We start from the raw sequence: 25,951 nt of genomic DNA on the forward strand, positions 1-25,951 counted from the left end.
ACAGTGGTCGGAGTAGACCTAGAGTGATGTCAATGTCTACTGCATGGGTCGCCTGAATCAAAACACTTTAAAATGTCTAATTTAGTACCCTGACTAATGGTTTTCCTGGTTTCCTTGCTGCTAGTAGTACTGCTACTGCTAGGCACTCCACTATCACTTGCTGGACATTTTTGACTCATGATACTGGGTGATGCTCCTCCGGACACGCGTGCATGTGCTGCTCTTCACTCCACTCATCCTGAAGTAGTTGGGGTCATGCAGCATCAATCAACTATTGCAAGGGAAAGAATTTGGAAAACCCATGGTAATTTGCTCCCCTACTGGAAACCCTGTGTGTTTAGGCTAGGACTAGTTATGGAAGTTCTTACTTTCTTGCAGGTTCTTACTTTCACAGGAGCCCTGATAGAGGACCAGAGGCCTCTCTTCCAGGGTGCTCTGGAAAACTGGCCCTGCTGTATCTCCCTTAGTAACCATGCACTCAACATCCAGGCAGCATTGCAGCCAATGTAGTAAGAGGAGGAAAATAATGTTTGCTGCAGGGTGGTGCCCAGGGGTGGCTCTATGTATTTTGTCACCCCAAGCACGGCAGGCAGGTGGCTTTTGGCGGCGCACCTGCGGGAGGTCTGCCGGTCCCGCCGATTTGGCGCACCCGGATTTGGTCTGACTGCCGCCCTCATGAAGACTAGCAGGTCACCCCCTGTGGCTTGCTGCCCCAGGCATGTGCTTGATGCGCTGGTGCCTGGATCCGCCCCGGCGGTGCCCCTCTCTGCTGTGTGCATGCAGCAGAGGGATGCAGCTTGCATTAAAGTGAATGGCAAAGTTCCAGTAGATTTTACAGACTTTCATGGGAGCAGGGCCAGGTTCTGTGCATCTCTATGCCACTTATCCCCTTGCTACAGCAAAGGAGGTGCTGGAATGCCATTCCTGTAACTTGCTTTGGGTGGGCTGCTGCCCCCTGTATTCTTACCTCCCTCCAGCGAACGGGGGGGAGGGGGAAAGATAAAACATTGTTTATTCTGTTGCAAGACAGCAAGGCAGGGCCTCTGCTGTGCTCCACCAGCAGCTTCTTTGCAGGCAGCTAGTGGCCTTGCAAGCGCTTGGTGTAGAGCCTTATTCCCGAGCAGGGCTGTTGGGCCATAAAGCAACAGTGAATCTCTGGAGGGGGGAGGAGCATGGACATGCTGTGTGTTTATAAACATACTGTACATACACTACAGTGCTGTAGTTGGAAGATGCCCCCGCCTTACCCCACACAGGGACAGCCCACTGGCACTGCAGACAATGAGGCAGGCATGGAGGCTGAAGGTGCTGTGGGGTAGGAGAAACACATTGCGCAGTGGCAGCGGCAGCTTCCTCTACTGTGCAAGCACCAGGGATGGGGACTCAACACTTGGCCTGCCCACTCCACCCCTTCCCCCAAGCCTCCACCCGTAACCTGCTTCTTCTCCCCCAATGTCCTCTTCTTTACTCCGCACGCTGCATCCTCACTCCTCCCCCTCCCTCTCGTGCCTCCTGCCTAGGGCAATCAGCTGGTTTGTGGCATTCAGGAGGCAGGGGAGAGACAAAGAGCCTGCATGCTGAGTCCTCACTCCTTCCCCATCCCTCCTGCCTTCTGAATGCCGCAAACCAGCTGATTACCTTGGGCTGGAGGAGGGGGGAACAGAGGTGAGGCTCTGATCCACAGGGTGAGGCGCTGGGGGTGGGGAACGTAGGGAGCTGATAAGGGGCCTGCCAGCTGTGGACAAAGCAGGCAGCCAAATGATGTTATAGCGGAGCATTGCACAACTTTAAATGAGCATATTCTGTAACAGAGCAGGGACATAAGAGTGAAACAAGGTTAAGTGTGAGGATGTTAAGTGGGGAGTTACTGTATATTTACTAAGTGAGGCCCTGATCCTGCACTTTGGGCAGATTGCTACTTCTGTGTAAATCCCCTTTAACTGCAGTGGAGCACTGCTCCAGGATCTAGACCAGGGGTGAGCAAACTATGGCCTGTGGGCCATGTCCGGCTCATGAGGCCTTTTAATCCAGCCCTCAAGCTCCGTCGGGTCGTGGGGTCAGGGGCTTTAACCGCTCTGGTGCCCCAGCCGGGTAGCGGGCTCAGGGGCTTGCTGCACGGTTCCTGGAAGCAGTGGCATGTCCCCCCTCTAACTCCTATGCGTAGGGGCAGCCAGGGGGCCCTCCACATGCTGCCTTCACCCCGTGAAGCTCCCATTGGCTGGAAATTTCACCCAATGGGAGCTGGAGTGGTGACGCCTGCGAATGGGGCAGCGCACAGAGCTGCCTGGCTGCACTTCCGTGTAGCAGTTGGAAGGGGGACATGCCACTGTTTTCAGGAACTACTTGAGGTAAGCACTGACTGGAACCTGCAACTCTGAGTCCCCCCTCTGCATCCCAACCCCCTGCCCCAGTCCTGATCCCCCTCCCGTCCTCCGAACCCCTCATTCCCAGTCTGAGACACCCTCCTTCACCCCAAACCCTCATCCCCAGCCCCACCCCAGAGCCCGCACCTCCAGCCAGAATGCCCCATGACCCAACCTGGACCTCCCTCCCACACCCTGATCTCGTGATTTCTGGCCCCAGCCCAGAGCCTTCACCACTATCCGTAGACCTCACCCCTTCCCACACCCCAACCCCCAGTTTTGTGAGCATTCATGGCCCACCATACAATTTTTATACCTAGATGTGGCCCTCGGGCCAAACTTTCCCCACCCCTTATCTAGATTTCAAACCCTAAAATAACTTTTAGTTAAAAAGAATTGGCTTTTTTTGAACACCATAGAGTAATGGATGAGCTATATTCCTGAATTATTTTTGTTCTGGAAATAAACAGAAATTGAAAATTGTAACAACTTTCTATCTTTGTGCATTTGTAGTGCACCAATTTCAATTGTGTCTAAGTACCACAGTATATTTTCCTACAGTACACAAAGCCATAAAATGGACAAAGTCATGAGGTGTCCTAAGTACTTATTGCCTAGATTCTGTTGTTAACGTCACTATATAAATAACTTACATATACAGTAGAACCGCTAAGTTATGAACAGCAGAGTTATAAACTGATAAGTAAACCACGCACCTCATTTGGAACCAGAAGTAGACAATCAGGCAGTGCACGTGTGCATGTGCGCACGCACACACACACACACACACATTACTGTGTTAAATGTAAACTAAAAAAATTGGGAAAGCAGCATTTTTCTTCTGCATAGTAAAGTTTTAAAGCTGTATTAAGTCAATGTTCAGTTGTAAACTTTTGAAAAAACAATCATAAGTTTTTGTTAAGCGTTATGAACGTACAGGAGTGGGTGGGTGAGATTCTGTAGCCTGTATTGTGCAGGAGGTCAGACTAGATGATCATAATGGTCCCTTCTGACCTTAATGTCTATGTTTCAGATTACAAAGAACCTCCATTCCAAAGGTGTTCATATTAGTGTATGTTAATGCCTTTAATACACAAAATAGAAAACACAAACAAAGACAATCAAATTTGATATTTTTTTCCTCTCTAACCCTTTAAAGAAGAATTGAAGAGTCAGTGGATTTACTAATGTAAATGTTTTTTTAGATATTTTATAAATGTTTTATATATTTAAAATAAATGACAAAGAGCTTCTAATTTCTCGACAAACTAGAAAGGCAAAAATCCTTGTCTGAAAAGCATTTACTAAAATTACAGAAAATAATTGCTTCTGAGAATGCTGACCTCAGATGAGGATATTTTCCTTTGCCGCTCTTACTGAAGTATGGAAACCATATTCCATATTATGACACACAGTCCACTTTGGCTTTCCAGCAAAAGTTCAAATCTTATTTGATGCCTGTCAGAGGGTGACTGGCCCTTTAAGGGGAAGACAGATGGATCCAGCCCGATCTGTAACACACCTAGCTCACCTCGTCAGGTGGAAAAATGAGCGAAGTCATGTGAAGGGCAGTCTTGGCTCAATGAGGTCTTCTTTGGGCAGAGTGTGGAAGAGAAAAGAGAAGCCTCTGAAGAGCGAGAACAGGGGACTGCATGTAGGAATCCCTGGGAATCAGTGTTTGGTGAAGGCTAGAAGAGATTGAAGAGTGTCTGAAGTTTGAATAGAAGACAGACTCTCAGGAAAAAGGGGCTCTGCCCAGCTTGAGACTGGGTGGATGATTCTTTGTTTGTTTTTGAACTTGGATACTCCAGAAGGGGTTGATTTTTCTTTGTTGACTTTGGTAGAGAGGCAAGCAAGTCTCTGCAGCAACCAAATAAAGTTAGGTCAAGAGATTCAAGTTGTGTGAGAGGAAACTGATGCAGTGGCTAGCTCAGAGCTAGACCAGGTAGGTGGCACTACTGTATTTTCATGTTACTATATGATTTTAAAACTGAAAAGGCATCAATCTCAGGAAGGACCATACCTCAGGAGTTTCACCTAGGCTTTCTACACAGTTGACTCCTAATGCAGGTTACCTACAAACAGCTTTAACATAAATGAATTGGGGGAGAAAATTGAAATAACTAGCATTCAAGGGCATAAAAATGGACATTTTAGTATACTTCAGTCACCACCATCTATTTTGTTTTTGACTCCATTGGCATCATTATTAATCCCTATAACTCCTTGGCCAAGATAGATAATGATTATTCACAGAATGGAAATCCTTATGCCTAACATCTGAGGTTAAATATAATTGAACACAATTACATTAAAATAGCATTATTATGGTTGCAAAGTCAAGTACTCAAAAGTTAGGATAGTCAGAATTAATGCTGTGAGTGCAACCTTAATTTTCTCCTCATGTATGTGTGTATAATGAGACCATCATTAATTCACTGATCACATAGTACTTTGCTTCCTTCACAGGATGGATGGCGTTCAATTAATGAGCAGCTATTCAATATTTTGTTTTATACTCACTCTTCAATATATGGCTTTGTCCCGCCAGTCTTAGCCCCCGTGGCACTTTCTGTCAGTTTCACTCTTCCCTCCCCATAACTCTCTCATTCTTTCCCCCTTCCCACACCTTGTTTCAGTCTCCTGGCCCATCCAGTCCTAGCTCCTCATCCAATTTCTCTCTCCCCTAAGCTGCCCCCCCCACCATAAGCTTTATCATCCAATTGTCTTTTCCCCCATCCCTTTCCTGGCTCATTGTCCCAGTGTTTTTGCTTAGTGCCAGTTCTCCCCCAACACCTGAGCTCTTTGTCAGATCTGCCCTCCCCTCGCTGGTTCCTATATCCCAGTCTACCCCCACCAAATACCATTCTATGCTGCACCTCTAGTCCCAGTCTCACCGGGCTCCTTAACCCAATATTCTCCTTTCCATCCCCCATCTGGCTTTTGTCCCTTTTGCATTCAAATCATACAGCTGCTTGCATGGTAGCCAGGAGTCATTGAAAGCACAGGAAACCAGGTTCCCTGCTCCCATTTCTGTTGCCTGGCCCAGACCTAGCCTGAAGCATTTTGGAGCAGAAATTGCAATGGAAGACCTTCTGACCCCAGCAGAGAGCATGTTCAGTTTCTTTTTAGGGATGACGTGCACAATATGCTCAGCCCTAGGAACTGTGGAAGGCTCAGGCATAGTCAGTGAGGGCAGCATCTTTGGAAAAAAGCTAAAATCTAAGAAGTCCCTACTGACCACATGTGATTAGCAATTTTTTCCAAAATCTTAGAATTTGGACAACTTTGGATGGAGTTTCACAGGAAGGGGGGAAAGGCATATACCTGACACAAACACCCATCTCCTTGCCAAATTTAAAGTTGCTACTCCAAAGCATGGGAGTGCTAGAAAATTTCAAAGAAAAGGTCTCAAGAATTCAATATGGAGGAAAAATATTTCCCCCTTTCTGTTCTCAGAATGAGTTGAACTATTTTGGCTGAATTTTCCAAATTATATATTAGCTTGAGGCAGGCACCCAGAATGGAAAATTGTTGTCTGAATGGCTAAAGTTTTGCAAAGTTATAAGTGAAAAAGAGGGTTCTTATGGGAGTGTTGAGACATTGTAAAAATAGATGGTGGTCCTGCCTTTAAGAGTCCAATGTTTAGACACCCATTTTTAGTAATATATTTCACGATTTTCAATACATTTGTGTTTAAATATGTTCACTTATCCAGATCTGTGCAGGTTCTAGCCACTTCATTCTTCTTTGTTTCAACGCAGCGTGTGATGGGGTAGAGAGACCTACACCAGCAGAGATGGGGTTATGGAGAGCCTATGAGCCCAGCTAGCGCCACCTTGCTAGCCTTGCAACCAATGCCAAGCCTGGAGGAGGGAATAAAAGGAGAGATCCTAGCTCAGGGCTAGTTCAGGGCTGACTGGTCAGGAAGGCAGTCAAAGCTCTGCCTAAAGGGAGCTTTGTCTGCAGAGTTATAGGTCTATTACCTGAAGCAGGCACTGGGGAGGAGCATTTAGATTTCAAGGAGCAAGCAACACACCACTAAGACTGTTTGGGAACCAAGTCCAAAGGGGAAAAAAAGGAGGAATGTCCCATAGGAAGACTGGTGAACAACAGAGTAGTGTGTTGGGTTTGCTTTTTGTTTTAGAACATTTTGAGGATAAACCCCTCCACCCACCACCACTACCCTGAAAAGAATAACACTGAAGGGACAATGAGCCAAGTGGCCGGAGCCTGCTTTAGTGGCCACTGCAGTCCTAAATTTCTTCCCTCTGGGGAGACCCACTTGAAAAATCCACAAGGGGATGCTGATCCAGCCATTTGATTATGATAGTTATAAGCTCTTTACGTATACCTAGAAGCTAATGGTGAGGGGGGCTTATTATAAACTTGAACAACAAGTACAATTAAGTTTCCAGTTTTCTCATTAGGACGCAGTTATGGTCAACCTTGTTATGGCCATGTAAAAGGTGGTCTCCACCGACCACTGCCAAGTTTACAATGTACTCTTAAAAGGCACAGCTATAATTAGACTTGTCAGAGGCAGAGACAAGCCAGCTGTGGAGGAGGATATTTAGCCAAGATATTGGCTAACTAAACAGATCTAGAGTAGAACGGCAAATGCCTATTGCTTCTTGGGAAACTCATTGACTATATTCACGCCTATAGGTACTTTCAGAACTTACATCAATCCACTAGAAGGCCCAGCTGTTCTATAGGTGAATTTTTATTGAGCTCCAAAAAAGAAAAGATGCCCTTCTCTGCATGGGAGACAATATGAAGTGGACTGGACCCCATTTGAGATGGAATGGCTGGTGTAATGAGTGATGGCACCAGGGAGGAAAAGAAATTTCCAAAATCCACTTTTCTAAATAGAATGAAAGTTTATGTTGTTCAGTACTAAAACAAAAAGGCTTGAGCTTCCTCCAGTTTTCAGTTCTCAAATGAAGTTTATTAAGGAGTACATCACTCTGGCTTCCGAAAACTTCAGTCAAGAACTACTCAGTTCTCCTCCTGCTGGGTTTATGTTCCTGATCATGAGGAACACAGCTACATGCTGGGAATTGCCCTTGCTACAGCAGCACAGTGTTGGGGGGAATCTGACAAGAACTAATTGCCAGAAGTGATGAGGCCTCCTGCTGCCTGAAACTTTCACAGTATCTCTAAGATTTTATTTTTCTTCCATTTGAAAGGATATGTTCTGTTCTTCTAAACTTCTCATTAACACTCTAATTTATAGCTGGACTCCAGAGGTGTCAATAGAATCATATCATAGCTTTATAAAAAATTACCTATGGGCTCAGTATGCAATGGACAATTTAGGGTCCAAATCTCTTATCCAAAACTCATAACTAACTCGGTTTAGTTATATAGTGTTGCTAGAGGAAAATCCCACTGAATTTTTGATCCTTAATCACACTATTTGCAGATAGCCAAATGCAAGAAAAATGTCTTCTCAGATAAGCCTAAAATGTATTTAACAGATTACAATCTTTTCCACTGTAGTGTATGTTAAATGCCAAACGTAGAACGGTTATTATGAGCAAAAAGTAATAACAGACTAATGTGATAAGATAAAATAAACAGAACCATTTTTCATGTTGCACTCAGAGAAAGATTGGATAAGAAATTAGAGGTAAATATTTTGGGCTAGTCCTTTCTCTTTGGGATTTATAAAATGAAAGGTACATTTCTCCTTCTTTCTTTTGGTTTCCTTAGATAAATGCTTGTTTTATATTGTATTATATAGACTACGCATGGTGGGCCAGATGGAGCAATGGCTGAAAGAATAAAGGAATCTGCACAGATTTTTTTTCTTCAGACTCCACAGAGGCTTTTTAATTCAATAACTGATCATAAAAGATAAATTCCCTCAGCTACAGTATGTGTGTGTGATAGAGAATAACACCTGTCTGTACTGCTCAAACCTCCAGACTCCCTGAGCTGTGTTCCTGCTGCTATCTCCAAAGGGAACCAGGTGGATTCCTGCTGCCAACTAACCTTAGCACCATTCCTCCTGGATTTTTTGATGATCAATTAGGCCTTGCTATTGGGTTTCATAAAGACATCTGACAGCCTCCCCTGACAATCCAAACAGTCTGGGGAATTTGCCTATGTAGGAAAGAGTTTTAACTGAGTGGAATGGAAATGCATGCTGTAGTATGTCTTTGATTTTTCTACTGTATTGACTGATCTCCAGAAAAATCTGTTTCCATGCAGTGCTGCTGGTAGAGAAAGCATGTAGGTGCTGATGGCTTAGTAATGAAACATGAGGAAGTGCCAATTTCACGATAAAGTACGTAAGCATGATTAAAAAGATGGAAAGAAACTGGCACCACCAGTGTCATGTTGGGGAATCCAAATAGAGTGGAGTGGGACAGTGACACTCAAGTAATAAAAACTTCCCTAAAATCCCATGTAAAATGTGCATGTGAGTGAAACCATTAGAATGAGATCTCTTCGTTTTCTCACAGAATTTGTTTGATGTGAAATTGATAGCAGTGTTTTTCCTCTAAATTAGGCTGATTAGTTAAAATAATGGTGGTTTTGTATGTTAAATTCTTAATACACTGTATTTTAATCTTTGAAGCTATGGGGTCTTATCCACCTTTATATGCTGTTCCCACATATACCATTTTGGCATTGTAACAGATCCTTAAAGTGGGCGCCATAGCAGTGTAAAGGGGCCATGGTGTCCATTCTGCAGAATGTGGAGGACAAGTCAGTTTAAGCATGATATAGAATGAGCTGACGTCTTCTTATTACATCTGCACTACTTAAATACATATGCACTAAAGATGAATCTAGGAATGAGCTATGCACTGAAATGCTGGTGCCACAATTCTTGGTGTGTACTTGAAGCTTGTTCTTCTTTCCAATAATCTGAATGCAGAATAAAGTAGTGACATGACCAAATTAGCCTTCTCGAATGAAGGCATAACATTTAAAACTTTCATGAGTCTCATTAGTGGAAATCAATTGTACTCTTTAATTACAGAAACAGTTCTTATGTGCTGATACCTCCCTCTCCTTGTACTGTTGATATTTGTCGCTTGATAATGTATAGAGACTGTAATGCCTGAACTGAAATCATTTTATTTGTTCAATAGCTCATTTCCCCTCTCAGTGTTTTGGACTGAAAAATCTTGTTAGATAGTGATAAAACAGAATATGTGCAGTAGTCTAATAGCATGCTGTCTCTCTCCTCCACATCTCAGTCCGGTCACTATCAGTACAGAGGCCCATAATGAGTGACATGAACTACACATGTCACATACAAAGTAGGAGACTGCTACGTTATACAATGAAACTATAAACAGCTGTTTAGTAACAGTCTGTAGTTTTCCAGAAGAATGTGGACTCTGAAACAGGTCTGATATTCAGTATGAAAGCAATGCGTCACACGAGAGACCTACAAGTCTATACATAGGACAAACCCCCATGACATGTAATTAGAGTAGGAGGTAAGAATCAGCCCATATCAAACTCAGAATGTAGCCTGGCTCAGAAGAACCAGTTTAGACAGAAGATATTCCACTGTATTCCATCAGTCACACACAAAAACAGCTCTATTGCTCACTTTTCCAATAATGGACCCTATACATGTGGTGTAATACGTGTAACAAATTAAGAACAGAATTGTCAAATCTATTTTTTTTTCAAATCTTTTCTAATTTTCACTTCTCTGAACATGGTATGAATGGCAATAAAAAGCTGCTTGTCCTTAAAGCTATAGAAGGTGGTGATACTTTCCACATTCATTGTGAATAAGTTAAAAACATCTATCAGGCACCAAATGAACTGTTTAATTTTATTATTTATGAAATGAGATCTCTACATTTTAAAATATGAAATTAAAATCAATATAAAATACAACATTTAGTAACTACTTCTAGGAAATGCTTGTCAATGTACACTCTAGAAGAGAATGAATAAGAAAGAGGGATTATTTTGCTATCCCCAGTAGCAGGGCAGGATCTGAATTGTACACACAATCATAGTTTTGTCCCTGCCTGAGGACTCTGTGACAAAAGCAATCCATGGCATATTATGGGCTGGTGCAGATTGCTTCCCCCTTTGCATTGGCTCAACCACATTGGCTGAAGCAAAGTACAGGCGGTCGGCAATGACATTTCACCCACCACCCCAGCACTGTAACCCTCAAATATCACCTGTGCAGAGTAATAAGGAGGCACCTTACTCCCCCTTACATCCCTGTATGGGCGCATAGACAGGATAACAACTTATCCTCTAGAGACTTTAAAAATATTAAAGAAATGCCAATAATCAACAGTGATTATAAAAAGGTTCACTTGAATGTAGCTTTGAATTATTAATCATGTTTGTTATAGTACAAATATTTATGGTGTGGAGAGACTATGGCCTGTTCTGGTCTGGTTGCTGTAGTTTGTGAGTGGTGGTGGGCCAATAAATTATTAATCAGTGCACTTGAACAGTTCTGCAAGCTGTGAATCACAAAGATGAAAGTGAAGGGTAGCTAGGTAACGTACTGTGTAGTTATTTTTCTCTGAAAGAATGAGGATTACAGTTAGAAATAAGGATGGTCGGGGCCAGTTCACTCAATTCTGCCAACCTGCAGCTTCTAGAAGCTCCATCCCAGCAGGGGCTGGTTAAAATACTAGCCTGGTGCTTTCTACTCTGCTTCAGTGTCATGTGGTTTGGAGTACAAGTTGATGGTTGAACACTCTGTGGAGATAATGAGGATTCTGGGTAAATTGCACACATGCCAGTACTATACATAATTCCTAATAAACTTCACTCAAAAGAACTAAAACCTGTCCCATATGGCATGGCAGTGCTGTTTTAGGTAGACTGTGGAGCAGAGGGATTCTCAGGTGTCCAAACTATCTTTTGTATCATTCACTATTTTGTATACCTGTTACCTGTCCCCTCATATTCGTCTCCTTTTTAAAGTAATGAGTCCCAAGCTTTTCAATCTCTCATCATATGTAAGGTTTTCCTTGATTGTAATCTTTCAGTTCACCTACTCTATTTGTCTCTCAAAAAAAGATATAGTAGGTTGACTAGAACTAGAGGAAGGATTGTTCAGTGATTAGGATGCGAACCTAGGCCATGGAAGACCTGGGTTTAAGTCCCTGCTTCCCCCACAAATTAATGTGTGACCTTGGGCAAATCACCTATTCCTTCTTTTACTTCATTCACCATCCGTAAAACGGAACTAATAGCACTTTTTCTTTGAGTATTTGCCCACACAGATCCCACTCTAGGTGCACGTGCACATAACATCAGATTATTTTGGCCAATAGTGACTGTTGGAGCTCTACATACACTCTACATCCTCAAGCTCCTCACCTGCTTGGTAAAGAGGGCTCATTTGAATAATGTGTGTGTTAAAACATCAAATGCAAGGTCATGCATCCAGGAACAAAGAACATAAGTCACACTTACAAAATGAAGAACTGCAACCTGGAAAACAGGGAGTCTGAAAATAACTTAGGTGTCATGGCAGGTAGCAATTTAAAAATGAGCTCTTAGTCTGATTCTGCAGAGAAGTGGGCAGGCATGATCCTTGGTTGTGTAAGCAATGGAATATCAAGTAAGAATAGAAGGAGGTATTACCTCTGTGTTCAGTGTTAGTGAGACCATTACTGCAATACCATGTCCAGTTCTCATGTCCACACTTCAAAAAGGACACTGACAAACTAGAAAGGGTTCATGGTTCACAAAAGAGCTACAAGAATAACTTAAAGTCTGGGAAACCAACCTTATAATGAGAGACTGAAAGAGCCCTGTCTATTTAGTTTATTCAAAAGAAGATTAAGGGGTGATTTTGATCACAGTTTACAAGTAGCTGCATAGGAAAGCAATTTCATTTCAGCCTAGCAGACGGGCAAAACAATATCCACTGATTGAAAGATGAAGCTAGACAATTTCATACTAACAACAATCTGAACATTTTAACAGTAAGGGCAATTAACCATTGCAACAACTTACTTAGGGGTCTGATGGATTATCCATGACTTTCTAAATGATATGCTATAGCTCAAACAAAAGTTGTGGGCTTGATACATAAATTATTGTTTGGGGTTCTTTGACTTGTTATGCAGGAACTCAAACTAAATAATCATAGTAGTTCCCTCTTGCCTTAAGAATCTATGCATCATCTGTCATTTATAGCTTTGCCAGTGGTTGTGTTTCTTGTACTTAACATCTTAGGAATGTTTGTTAAATGCTTAGACTGCCCCTGATTTTGACTATTTGTCCGTTTTTTTAAAAAAGCAAACTGACTTCCATTCTACACACACCTGCTGTTCTCTACCTTTTATCACTGTAAATAATTTATCTCAGAAACTGAGGCTCAGACAATATTATTGCTAATGAATGCTATATTATTTCAAATGTTTGTGCCATTATTTTTTTTTCTTATGTCCCTCATTTTTGGTCTTTTTTCCAGCTTTGAAAGTGGGACCTTGAAAGGTCTGGACCTATTAAGAGAGAGAAGAAAATTTCTTATGTATAATTAACCGTGTTATCTATAACAATGTTGCATGCTATAAATATATTGAAGGAACAAATTTATAAGAAATTATTGTGCCTTTTAATATACTTATCTGCAGCTATGAAATTCTTGGCATAATTTTCCACCTACACATGGTCTTAACAGATATATATTCAGAAAGAGGCACAAACTCATTGCTTATATGACTGTGATTCATGAATCACTGGCAGGAGAAAAAACAACAACTCATTTTCATGATCATTCATCCTATGTTGTTTCACAGGAATTTATTTATTTACATATTTGTTTTTCATTGTATAAAATTAAAGGAACCTTTCATTATGTGCCAGGGTCTATTATTCATAATTTAAAACACCCACAATGTTCATTTAAATAACATAGTCTCCCAAAAAACAAAGGCAACCATTAACTAAGAATATATTACTATTGAGTCATAAGGCAAGATGTGCACAACTAAGGGAACTTTGTGCTATGTCTTGATTTGTCAACAGATTCTCTGTCAGATCAAGAAGGCAAGAAAATTCCAGAGGCTCTGGTATTGAAAATCCCCTGACAGAAGCCCTCAGACAATTAATATGTATATGGACTGTTAGCTCAAGGACCTCATATGCCTTCACTTCTGTGGATGGCATAGGTGCTGGAACCAGGTGTCCTGGGGGTGCTGCAGCACCCCCCGGCTTGAAGTTATTTCCATCAGGTATAGGGTTTACAGTTTGGTTCAATAGCTTTCAGCACCCTCCACTATAAAAAAAGTTCCAGCATCACTGGTGGATGGACATGGAAAGAGCGAGAGATGGCTACTGAGGTAGCTAGGGATTAATATCAGCACTATGAATAGTACCTGGTGTAAAATATTACTGGTGACAAGTGCTTATTCAGCCACCACTGCTAACCCAGCACAGTCTGTTCTACCTGCAACTTCAGAGCAAACTTGAAGACTAGCCGCATCTAGGGTCTGGTTCTCTCTTATTTAAGTCAATGGCAAAACTTCTCTTGGCTTAAATGGTGCAGGGTCAGGCACACAAAGTTCACTACAATAATGCATTTGGGTGTCAAACAAGGTGGGATGGGGAGGGGAAGAAACACTTCTGGGCACTGCTACCATATGGGAATCCAGCAACAATCAGGAATCCAGAAAATTATTATTTTTCATTTGGTCAAATAGTGGGCACATTTCCAAAGTGGGTGCCCTCATGTGGCTGCCCAAATCAACTAGCGTTACAACCATATTAATAGGTGACAAAGAGTCCTGTGGCACATTATAGACTAACAGACGTACTGGAGTATAAGCTTTCGTGGGTGAATACTCACTTCGTCAGATGCATGTAGTGGAAATTTCCAGAGGCAGGTATAAATATGCAGGCAAGAATCAGTCTAGAGATAACAAAGTTAGTTCAATCAGAGAGGATGAGGCCCTCTTCTAGTAGCTGAGGTGTGAACGCCAAGGGAGGAGAAACTGCTTTTGTAGTTGGCTAGCCATTCACAGTCTTTGTTTAATCCTGAACTGATGGTGTCAAATTTGCAAACAAACTGAAGCTCAGCAGTTTCTCTTTGAAGTCTGGTCCTGAAGTTTTTTTGCTGCAGGATGGCTACCTTTAAATCTGCTATTGTTTGTCCAGGGAGATTGAAGTGTTCTCATACAAATTTTTGTATATTGCCATTCCTAATAACTGATTTGTGTCCATTTATCCTTTTACGTAAAGACTGACCAGTTTGGCCGATGTACATAGGAGAGAGGCATTGCTGGCACATGATGGCATATATTACATTGGTGGACGTGCAGGTGAATGAACCGGTGATGTTGTGGCTGATCTGGTTAGGTCCTGTGATGGTGTCGCTGGTGTAGATATGTGGGCAGAGTTGGCAACCATATTAATGTACTGAGAAGCAACCAGTATATGCAGCCTTAATTCTGTCCCCATCAAATATTGTACTAGACAGAGTGAACTGCAAGCAGCTGGTAATGACTTTCCCCAATCTGTTCTTAGCTTGGTTTGAAGCAGTGTTCTACGGCTCAGATTCCGTAGTCCATTGCTCATTACCAGTCATTTGAGCCATCCATTAATCCAAAAGCACAGCTATATATGCTTGATCTTGTGGAGCGCTGTTAGCAGCCAGCCTCTTGGCTACTGTTTTGAAATGATAGTGATGGCTTAGATACAAGGCTTATGTTGTGCCTGGCTGACGTAAGCAGGAGTTTTGTATGAGTAAGGGTTGAATAATTTGGCTTAAGGTGTCACACAGTGAAAGAGGATGTTAATAAGGAGGCACAGATCTGAATAAGAATTATCCTTCACAGAAGGGGTTCAATAAGCAATGCAGTCCCTCAGCCATCAATACCCAGGAAACCCTACATTTGGATAAACAGAGCTCTTTGTTATCCATTCACTCACCAGGAAATTGTGTAGCATACTTTGACTTCATAAAAGTTATTGTTTATATCTGAAGTATAAACTGTGGGAAAAATATAGGTATCCTCCATATTTTTTTTAAAAGACTTATTTATATTGTTTATTTTTATAAAGAAATGTAGTGTGAGATTTTTAGAGGCTTTATGCATTGGAGAGTGAAGAGAAACTAAAGGAAAGCTCTTATTTGATTAGCTTCTAAAATGTGGTGAGTTCTGGAGGGTTTTCTGAAATTGCCCTTTTAGCTAGCTGAGTTAAAGAGGCTTAAGACCTTTGAGTAACCCATCATTCTTTAGAGTTTCAGTATGGCTGTTATCAACTATTCAAACTGGCTTAAAGTCAACAGCAGAGATGCACAAACCATGTTAATGAGTTTATTTTCCAACCTTTTATGGGTGTGGAGAACTATCACTGTATTAGAAAAAGATACACATGACACAGACTTTATGATCTGAAATGGCTATGCTATATTTTAGGAAGTGTTGAGACTGACCTAAAACGATGCCTCCAACTCTTCTTCCTACTTTTTCAGTCAATATTTTTTTGAAAAGTGCTTAAAATAAAGGAAACCTACAAAGAGAGAAATGTAAACATTTAGGTCTGCTTGAATGAATTTGTATCAGTGCCCTGTCCCCTCAGCCATTGTAAGGCCTACCCTACTGGCCTAAACTTGGGCTGCAGCCCAAATCCTTAGTTGCTATTAATTGGTGTAGCTCCCTTTAAAGTAACCAGAGCTATGCTGATTTATACCAGCCAACGATCAAACCAAAAGAATGTAATACTCATTCTACCTGCAGCTAAAAGTTCAAACGTCAGTAGAGTCAACTCAGAGCTCCATCCTTCTGAAGCTGATAAATTTAGTATCCTTCAGGAATGCGGGTTACTAACCCTCTGCTAAGACAATAAAATGGATGTTCTCTTTTCTTATTGAATGTAAAACATCCATGGCGAGTGTTCTCGGTCAACATTTCCCTTCTCAGCTACTGTGCTGTGTGCTGATAGGCTGACTCCCTCCATCACAGAGGTGACTGCATTTCTATGATGCTGTTAGTGAACCACATTGGTGTCCTAGTTCAAGGCAACTGCACCTGTATTCCCCATCCATGAGTCTTCAGGGGACTGCACTCTAGGCTGCCAGCCCTTCAACTGTCACCTCTCTTGGGGTGGAGACCCATGCCTTTCTTGCTTCTGGCCAAGGCTTTTCCAGGCTTCACAGTACTCTGCCTACACTGCTTTCCCAACAAGTCAAACTTCCTAAACAGTCCAGCATCTGCACTTTGCTTTCTCTTCAAAGACTATTAACAAGTAAAATTGTCAGCAGTTATAAATTCGCACATGGCTCTTTATAAACAAGCAAGTTTATTTGCAAGGTGAAAGCAATGAAGTTAGAGTCATGCAGTTTAAGGTGAGAAGGGATGGATAGATAATCTAATCTGGTCCCTTGTATATCAGAGGTCACCAACCCCACCCAGGACTTTCACACTAAACCCAACAACTGAAATGAGATTACAACAGACAGAAGATTAGACTGTTATGTTCCACAAGTAGAGACTAGAAGGACTGAGGTGCACTATCTGAGTATCATGTACATAATAAATAAAGTTAAATACAAAGATAAGCTGTCCAAGAGAGAGGGAAAAAAAGTAGGTAAAATGTAAATCTTTATTTATAGGTATGTAATGTGGGATTAGAATGCTTAGTGTTAGTCTAACCCTAGAAAACTATTTGGGTGTTGTGGTAAATGATCAGCTGAACATGAGCTCCCAGTGGAACAAGGTGGCCAAAAAGAGCTAATGCAGTCCTGGGCTTCATAAACAGGGGAAACTTGCATAGGAGTAGAGACATTATTTGACCTCTGCATTTGGCACTGTTGCAACAATTACTGCATACTGTGTCCAGTTCTGGTGCCCACAATTCAAGAAGGATGTTAATAAACTGGAGAGGATTCAGAGAAGACCCATATGAATGATGACAGAAGATGCTGTATAGTGATAGACTCAAGGATCTGAATCTATTTATATTAATAAAGAGAAGATTAAGAGGTAACTTAATTAGTCTACAAGTATCTGTGCAGGAAACAAATATTTAATAATGGGCTTTTCAGTCTATCAGAGAAAGGCACAACATAATCCAATGCTGGATGTTAAACTTGTATAATTGATTTCACTATAAATATATATATAAGTGCCATGTGTCAAGTGGAAAGGTGATCAGAGTTGTAGCTGATAAATTTGGCATACTGTTTCTTTGGAAGAAACAAGTTTGTCAGTACTGCTCATGTCCGGTGGGATTGAGGATTGGACATTCTTGCAGTGCTCAAGGGTCAGAATGTGTATATTGTGAACTTGTAGGGTGATAGTGGGACTTGTGAGGCCTAGAGTGGAGTGTTTGCATTGCCCGTAACAGTGGAGTTGAGGAGCTTACCTTTGGTAATACTTTGTAATGCTGAGGACAGGTGGTGTGAGGGTGAGTACACAGCAAGTGTCATAACATGTTCAGAACAAGCCTGCTCCTCACAAAAGCTAGCAGAGGAGGAAATGTCCCACTCCTTCCTTTATACCTAATAGTTCAGTTGTTACAAAATTCACTTGGGAGGTGGAAGACCCAGGTTCAAATTCCCATTCTGCCTTATTTTGGCACAGTGAATTCTTGAACTCAGGTCTCCCACCTGAGTGCCCTAACCACTGGGCTGTTGGGATACTCTGGATGGGTTTCTCCTGTTTAAGTTGTTCCACTTTTACTCAGGAAATATTATTTTATACAGAGAAGAGAGTGAGACTGACTATAGCCTGGAGGTAAGGCACTCACTGGGGGCCAGGGTGTGTGCCCAGTGTCTACTCTGAATCAGGCAGAGGGGGGAATGAACCTTGGTCTCCCAGATGAGTGTTCTATCCAGTGGGCTATTCAAGATAAGGAGACTACCAAGCTACCTTTTGATGGGTGGGGCTTAGGCTACATCCCTCTCCTTTACATTTCCTTCTGACTAGCTTATATGGCTCCCCACTCAGCATACTGGCCATTGTGACTCCCTTTTTAGCTGCCTAACTCTTCCATGCATCGTAAAGGGAACTTGGGTGTCTAACATGAGGTTGTGAGTTCCACTAGGTAGCAGGGCATCTAAAAGTTAGGCACTTCAACACTAAGGTTTGCAACACCCATGTCCTCTTGTGAATTTATCCCAAAGTCATCAGCTTCTTTATCATAAATCTTTTGGTTTATTTGATGTAGAGTCCTTATACCGGTATTTTCTGTAATCTATAGTGGAATAAGTATTGTCTGCTGTTTTATGTTTGATTGTACTAAACCACTCACAGAAAAGTTGCTACTGTTCAAAATAAAGTTGCATTGCATTTTAATGTATAATTGAAGGCAAGGAAAACTAAAGTTTTCTCCAGAAGGAGAAGCCAGCACAAATGGCTCATTATCATCTTAACCCAGGCTTTAATGGCAACTCAGAATCATCAGCACGGATGCCTATAGAACTCATCTAGCAGCCAGAGATCGCTGCTGAAAGAATACATTTGATATTTTAGTGTTTGTATCATGTAATGAACCTGCTGTTTTCTTTGTGCTACATTATTTTTTGATAGATGTGCAATGACTTTAAGTAAGGCTAAGATTTTGTCATTGTTATTTTTAATAAAAGTCACAGACAGGTCACAGGGAATAAACAAAAATTCACAGAAGCCGTGACTTGTCTGTGACTTTTGCTGCTGTGACTCCATTGTTTCCCCCACCATCCTGTGGGGTTCCCCTCTGTATGCAGCAGCTGAAAGCTGCAGGGTGACCATATTTCCCAAAGAGAAAACGGGACACCCCAAGCCACTCGCTCGAGGCATCCCCCCAGGGGCTGAAGCACAGAATGTCAGGAAGGTATCTGGAAGTCATGGATTCCATGACCTCTGTGACATAAACATATCCTTAACTTTAAGTCCTTGAAAGCCCGAGTTCAAAATCAACCCTCAGTTTCAAAGCATTGTCTGCAGAGGTATAACAGAGTGTTAGTGTAAGCCCCACTAGAACAAGTCTGTGGCCCTGTACTAGAAGGCTTATTACCCAGTGCAATGTAGACATGCTTATTATGGACCTAGTTTTATGGCTGAATATTTGCTGAATCAGAAATTAAAAAAAAAGTTTTGATCAAAATATATCTAGTTTGATTGATCTATGACTACATCCTTAATTGCAATGTGTAATCTCTTACTGCACAAATGGACTCACTTATTTCAAAAGGATTTCTTCTGGAGTAAGGTGAGAAGAATCTGATAATGTCTGTCCTCTTGCTTTTGAAATGCAGTGCAGAAAAAGACCTTTAGTTTAGAAGTTTCAAAAAATTGATTGTTTTTCTATTCACAGTAGAGTTTCTTTGTGGTTGTAGCTCCTATCTTGCTGTATTCATTCTAGAGATTTGTTTGCCTGAATGTCTTTTGTAATCTTGTTTTTTCTAGCTTCCTCCATGTACTGAACCATAAAGAAATTCCAAATCTTTGATTTGCTGTCAGCTATTCTATATATCATAATGACTTGTTTTACCACATCTTTATGTTCCTGTGTTACTGCTATTATTTACAATGCCTTCCTTTTAGCATTGACAGGGATACTTTATACCACTGACCTCAGTTACATGCTCTTCTTTACAATTAATATAATTCTGAACACTATTAAAATGCTGTACCTTCATGAATTGTAACTTGCTGTTCAGAAGAAAATATGTATGTATTTAATTTTTTCTGTGTGTGTGCGTGTGTGTACCGTACCCTGTTTGCATTGTGCTTTCTATAGCTAGATCAGGACATCTACACTTTGCAGTCATCTAATAACTTCTAATGATACACTGATGAAGACTCAATTACCTGCATACAGTTGCTGCTGCTTAACAGTTTCAGGCTGTAATTACTTGGAACCTAAATTACATTGCAGTGTTTGTTTCTTACCAAAAGTGACATAATGGTTACTGATTGAGTTATTGTCTTCGCCTTGCTCAGTAGCTATTCAAAATCATTCCAAGAGTGAGAGAGGAAATGTAACTTACCATCCCTAGACTCTTAATATCAACAATATAAATATTGCTTGCAATCACATATTAGACACCAATTACGAAAATATCTTGACTTTGTTTTTATTTTCTCAGAGAAAATGGATTCTTATTTTCTCACTAAATACACTCGAGGAATTAATTAATAACAGTTCCTAAGGTGTGTGCCTATTACTATAATGCAATTTGTATATGCTACAGCAATATTTGTGCCACTATTTACATTCTAAACTTAAAATGAGATTTTTTTTGAGCACTTATATGTTATGAGAGTTAGGCACCTAATGGCTTTCAGTGGGAAATATATGCCTATCTTCCCTACATGCTTCTAAAAATCCCACCCTAGTTTTCTTTAGAGATTAGATAAATATCTGCCATGGGATGGATGGATAGATGGAGCTAACTTTAACACGTTTTAGGAAGCTCCTTCCTATCTCCCCAGATATAGGAACCAGAAGACAGACAATATCAGAGGAGGAGGCAAAAAACAACTCCAGGACCAATTAAAATGTTAAATCCAAGAAACACCATAGCCAGAGATTGACTAGGTTAGTCTCCCATTAGGCCCATAACTTGGAGCAGAAAATAAACAGATAAGGAAACAAACTATGGATGGGGGAAAAAATGAGACAATTGACAAAATGTGAAAATGAGCTCTCTCCCCCACCTCCCCTACCAGGTTACTCTGGGTTTTATACTTCCTCAGTCCATGAAAAACTACCAGGCTGTTCAAAATGGTCTCTTAAAAAACTTTTTAGAAGATCTCTTCCCCTTCCCCCACCCTCTATGTTCAATTCAAACAAACTTAATGCAGGAAAAAGGAAGCCTGGGTAGCTCAGACAGATCAACAAGTATCCAGTTCTTAGAATGCAGTGTCTCTTTAATGTGATTCTATCTAAATGATGGTAGGTCTTCCTAAAAATTCCAAAGTAATGATCCATAGCCTGTAAACCTGTTGCCATCTCTCTCCAGGTGGGAGGCCTATCAGTGGTCTCATTGTCCCAACATCCCCTCTCTCGCTTTCCAAGAAGCATTCAGTTCAAGTGCCTTTACTGACTGCAATTGTGGCCGTATACCATGGAAAGAGGGAGATGGCCATGCTGGAAAGAAGATCCCAGCCCATTTAAGGCTTTGTCACATGAAAGGGATGATTCCTCTCTTACCAACAGGACACAGAGTGCTAGTGTCGAGTCCAGGACTGTAATAACAGCTGGTTCCATTATATACTGTAGGAATCCATGGGCTCATCTGCAAAATGATGTGAAGAACAATGGCTATTTTAGTAGTGTTATTCAATGCTTCAGCTTTAGTTCTTCCCCTTCCAGTCTCTTCATATCACCTCAGAGCTGCAAGACTGTACATGAATTATTTTGTAGCGATTAAGTATTCCATAACTTTAAAGAATGACTTTCAACCATCCCCTGCAGGAGATGATGTAGTTAGAACGAGTTGTGTGGACATACTTCAATTAAAGCTACATACACTATATATTCTGCATATAATGGTGCCACTGAGAAGTAAAAGTTACCATAACATTAATCTCCCACCAAATAATGACTTCTATGAGAATTTCCGTTGTCCAATCCAGGTAACCTTTATAGACTTTCATTTCCAACTATGTATAACACGAGGAATGGGAATTGGGTTCTCAGTGTTGAGTAGAGACCCTATTATCCCAGATCGGCAGTGAATAGCAGATTTAGCTCTTCATGTAGTGCTTTTCATACATCCTTTATGAAAAAAGGTAAATATAATTCTCCTCATGTTATATATGGGGAAACTGAAGAACAGAGAGGTGAAGTGACTTCATTACAGTGAGTAGTTGTAAAGGTAGCTCCTCAATCAGCACAATGCAGAAACTATAACTTTACTTGGTCAACTGACAGGTTAACAGTCTGGAATTTATCATCTTCCATTATAACTATTTTGATTCTCATTGTAGTTGTTGGGGAACTCCAATATACAGACCTAGCAAATATTTGATTGAATATTGCTTGTTAAAGAGGTGAGTTACATGAGATTGCAAGGTCTGGACTTTTCTCTGTTATCCTTTACACACAGGGACAGCACCATGATTTATAAAGATGCTCCAGGAAATAACATCAGACATGCTCATTTATTGGAGCTTTTACATCATTTCTGTAGTGAATGGTTTAGAACAGCTTATTTATGAGGAGAGAGTAATAAAATTGGGACTTTTCAGTTTGGAAAATAGATGACTAAGGGCAGATATAATAGAGTTCTATAAAATCATGACTGAGGTGGAGAAAGTAAATAAGGAAGTATTATTTAATACTCCTCATAACACAAGAACGATGGGTAACCAAATGAAATTAATAGGCAGCAGGTTTAAAACAAACAAAAGAAAATATTTTTTCACACAATGCACAGTCAAACCTGTGGAACTCTTTTCAAGAGGATGTTGTGGAAGCCAAGAATATGACAGGGTTCAAAAAAGAACTATATAAATTCATAAAGGATAGGTCCATCAATGGCTATTAGCCAGGATAGGCAGAGAGGGTGTCCCTAGCCTCTGTTTGCAAGAAGCTGGGAATGGGCGACAAGGGATGGATCACATAATGATTACCTGTTCTGTTCATTCCCTCTAGGGCACAAAACATTGGCCAGTGTCAGAAGACAGGATCCTAGGCTAGATGGATCTTTGGTCTTACCCTGTATGGTTGTTCTTATGTTCTTATGAATGTCTTTCAGTGGAAGGACTCTGAAGAATGATTTCACAGGATTTCTACTTGGAAGATTTTCTGAGTCGCTGCTGTTCTAATACTTACTCATTTCTAATTCTTTGTTAGTTGATTGTAACTAAAAATGTATGCCACCTTTAAATTGCATACAGCTAGAGAAATGATGTCTGCAAACTTTTTTTTCTAATCACAGCTATAACTACCCCCCACGCCCCCAAAATGAGTATTTTCTATGATAGATATTCATAATAAAGTTGCAGAAACTATTTCCTTATGGGGGAAAAAAAACTGTTGCCTATTTTCTTCCAAATTAAAACTGAAATCCCATTCTGGAAATGTTTTAATGTATCCATTTGTTCAAAGCTAGTGAAAAGTTAGTGAAACAATTTAATTGCTATGGCAACAGGATTATAATATAATTTAACTATTTTTCGGTTGTTGTTTTTTGTATAAGCCACAATGCAGAACAATTTTAAGTAATCAGATAAAGAATAATTATTCAAGAAGAAGTTTAAAGCCATTTACTCAGCAGGAATAGCATTGTGGTTTTTTACCAGCTTGCTTTTCAAGCTCACAAACCCTTTAGCATTAGGTTTCTGACTTGGTAGTCCAGGTGTTCTGCATTGTACCTGTCACTATGGATACCACTATGCTTCTTGAGAGATCACACTGTCAGGCCATGTTTCTGCACCAAGAGAAATTGATTTTTCTCATTGAGTCCCAATAATGTAATCATTATTGAATAAAATGGATTTGTATATTTAATGTATATCATTAATTCCACCTAAGAAATGCCTTTGGCTAATCTTACTTTAATGAACCAGGAAAGTGCAAGAAACATAATTAATATTCTAAAAGTCATGTATATTTTCTCTTACAACTATACAGCTTAATTAAAGAAATGGAATGAAAAAACAAAGATATTAAAATATGTTGAACAACTAAAGTCTTATTTTATCAAAAGCTAATACCAGTGCTCTGGTTATTTTACTAAAGTGTAGTAAAATACATTCTTTTAAGGGAATGAAGGATCAATCTTTGAAACACTGTTTTGTGAAAATAAAGAATTGTTTGAACAATGATTTTCTATCTACAGTTCTGACTTGTTTAACTTAAAGGATTAGAAGATTATTTTTGAGTAGTGGTGTTTAAAAACATAACTTATTTTAGAACCACTCCATGTTTAATGAGGAATTAGAGTGATTAAATCTAATGATCTCATTAAGTTGCATAAGATATTCCTCACAGCTTGTTCTGGGCCAAATTCTGATCTCTCACTATAGTAATTGCAAAATAATTCTCTTGACTTCAGTGCAATTACTCTGGGTTTATCCAGGAGTAAACAGGAGTGGAATCCAGCATTCTGAGTTTTAGGTACTCAATACCTAGTTTTAGATACTCAGTACATCCACTGATATAAACTGGTTATAATGGCATATAAACCAGTAGAGTTACAACAGTTTAAAAATGGCATGTGTAGTGTCGAGTCCTACTTATACTGTCAAATTTATAACTAAAACATAGTTCCTGTTCTACCCAGTTACTTTCTGGTGCAGTAAAAATACCATAGGTATTCAGTGAATTACCTCTCTGGTGCTCTCCATTTATGTCATTTATTTAATGGTGGGGAAGGGACTCGAGGGCTGGTGTATGCTTATTACTAGCCTCAACTGAAAGTGAGGTCTGTGGAGACTGGCCTGGTCTACACTACGAGTTTAGGTCAAATTAAGCAGTGCTAAATCAAATTAACCCTGCACCCGTACACACAATGAAGCCATTTACTTCGACATAAAGGGCTCTTAAAATCTATTTCTGTACTCCTCCCCGACGAAGGAAGTAGCACTGAAATTGACATTTCCGGCTCGAATTAGGGTTAGAGTGGACATAATTTGACAGTATTGGCCTCCGAGAGCTATCCCACAGTGCACAGTTGTGACCGCTCTGGACAGCAATCTGGACTCGGATGCACTGGCCAGGTAGACAGATAAAACCCCGGGAACTTTTGAATTTCATTAACTCTTTGCCCAGCCTGGAGAGCTATCAGCACAGGTGACCACACAGAGCTCATCAGCACAGGTAAGCATGCAGTCCGAGAATCAAAAAGGAGCTCCAGCATGGACCATATGGGAGATACTGGATCTGATCGCTGTATGGGGAGAAGATTCTGTACTAGCAGAACTATGTTCCAAAAGACAAAATGCCAAAACATTTGAAAAAATCTCCAAGGGCATGATGGAGAGAGGACACAATAGGGACTCACTACAGTGCCGCATGAAAGTTGAGGAGCTCAGACAAGCATACCAGAAAACCAAAGAAGCAAACGGACAGACCAGTGCAGAGCTGCAGACATGTCGCTTCTATGCTGAGCTGCATACAATTCTAGGGGGGGGTGCCACCACTACCCCACCCCTGATCGTGGATTCCTAGGAGGCAGTACTCTCAGCCATGCCTGAGGATTTTGCAGACAGGGATGATGATGGGGAGGAGGAGCTTGCGGAGATCACACAGCTCACTGTTCTCCCCAACAGCCAGGATCTTTTTCTCAGCCTGACTGAAGTTCCCAACCCTCCCAAGAAGGTATCCCAGATCATGAAACCATAGAAGGCACCTCTGGTGAACATACTTTTGTAAATATAAAATATGGTTCAAAAGCAAACCTTTTTAATGATTAATTTGCCTTGAGGACTTGGGATGCATTCGCGGCCAGTACAGCTACTGTAAGAGTCTTAACTTGTCTAGGGATGGAATGGAAATCCTCCAGGAACATCTCCATGAAGCTCTCCTGGAGGTACTCCAAAACCCTTTGCAGAAGGTTTCTGGGCAGGGCAGCCTTATTCCGTCCTCCACTGTAAGACATTTTACCACACTATGCTAGTAGCAAGGGAGGGATAGCTCAGGGGTTTGCACATGGGCCTGCTAAACTCAAGGTTGTGCATTCAAGC

This window comes from Gopherus evgoodei, chromosome 2, assembly GCF_007399415.2.
Source record: "Gopherus evgoodei ecotype Sinaloan lineage chromosome 2, rGopEvg1_v1.p, whole genome shotgun sequence".
Taxonomy (NCBI): Eukaryota; Metazoa; Chordata; order Testudines; family Testudinidae; genus Gopherus; species Gopherus evgoodei.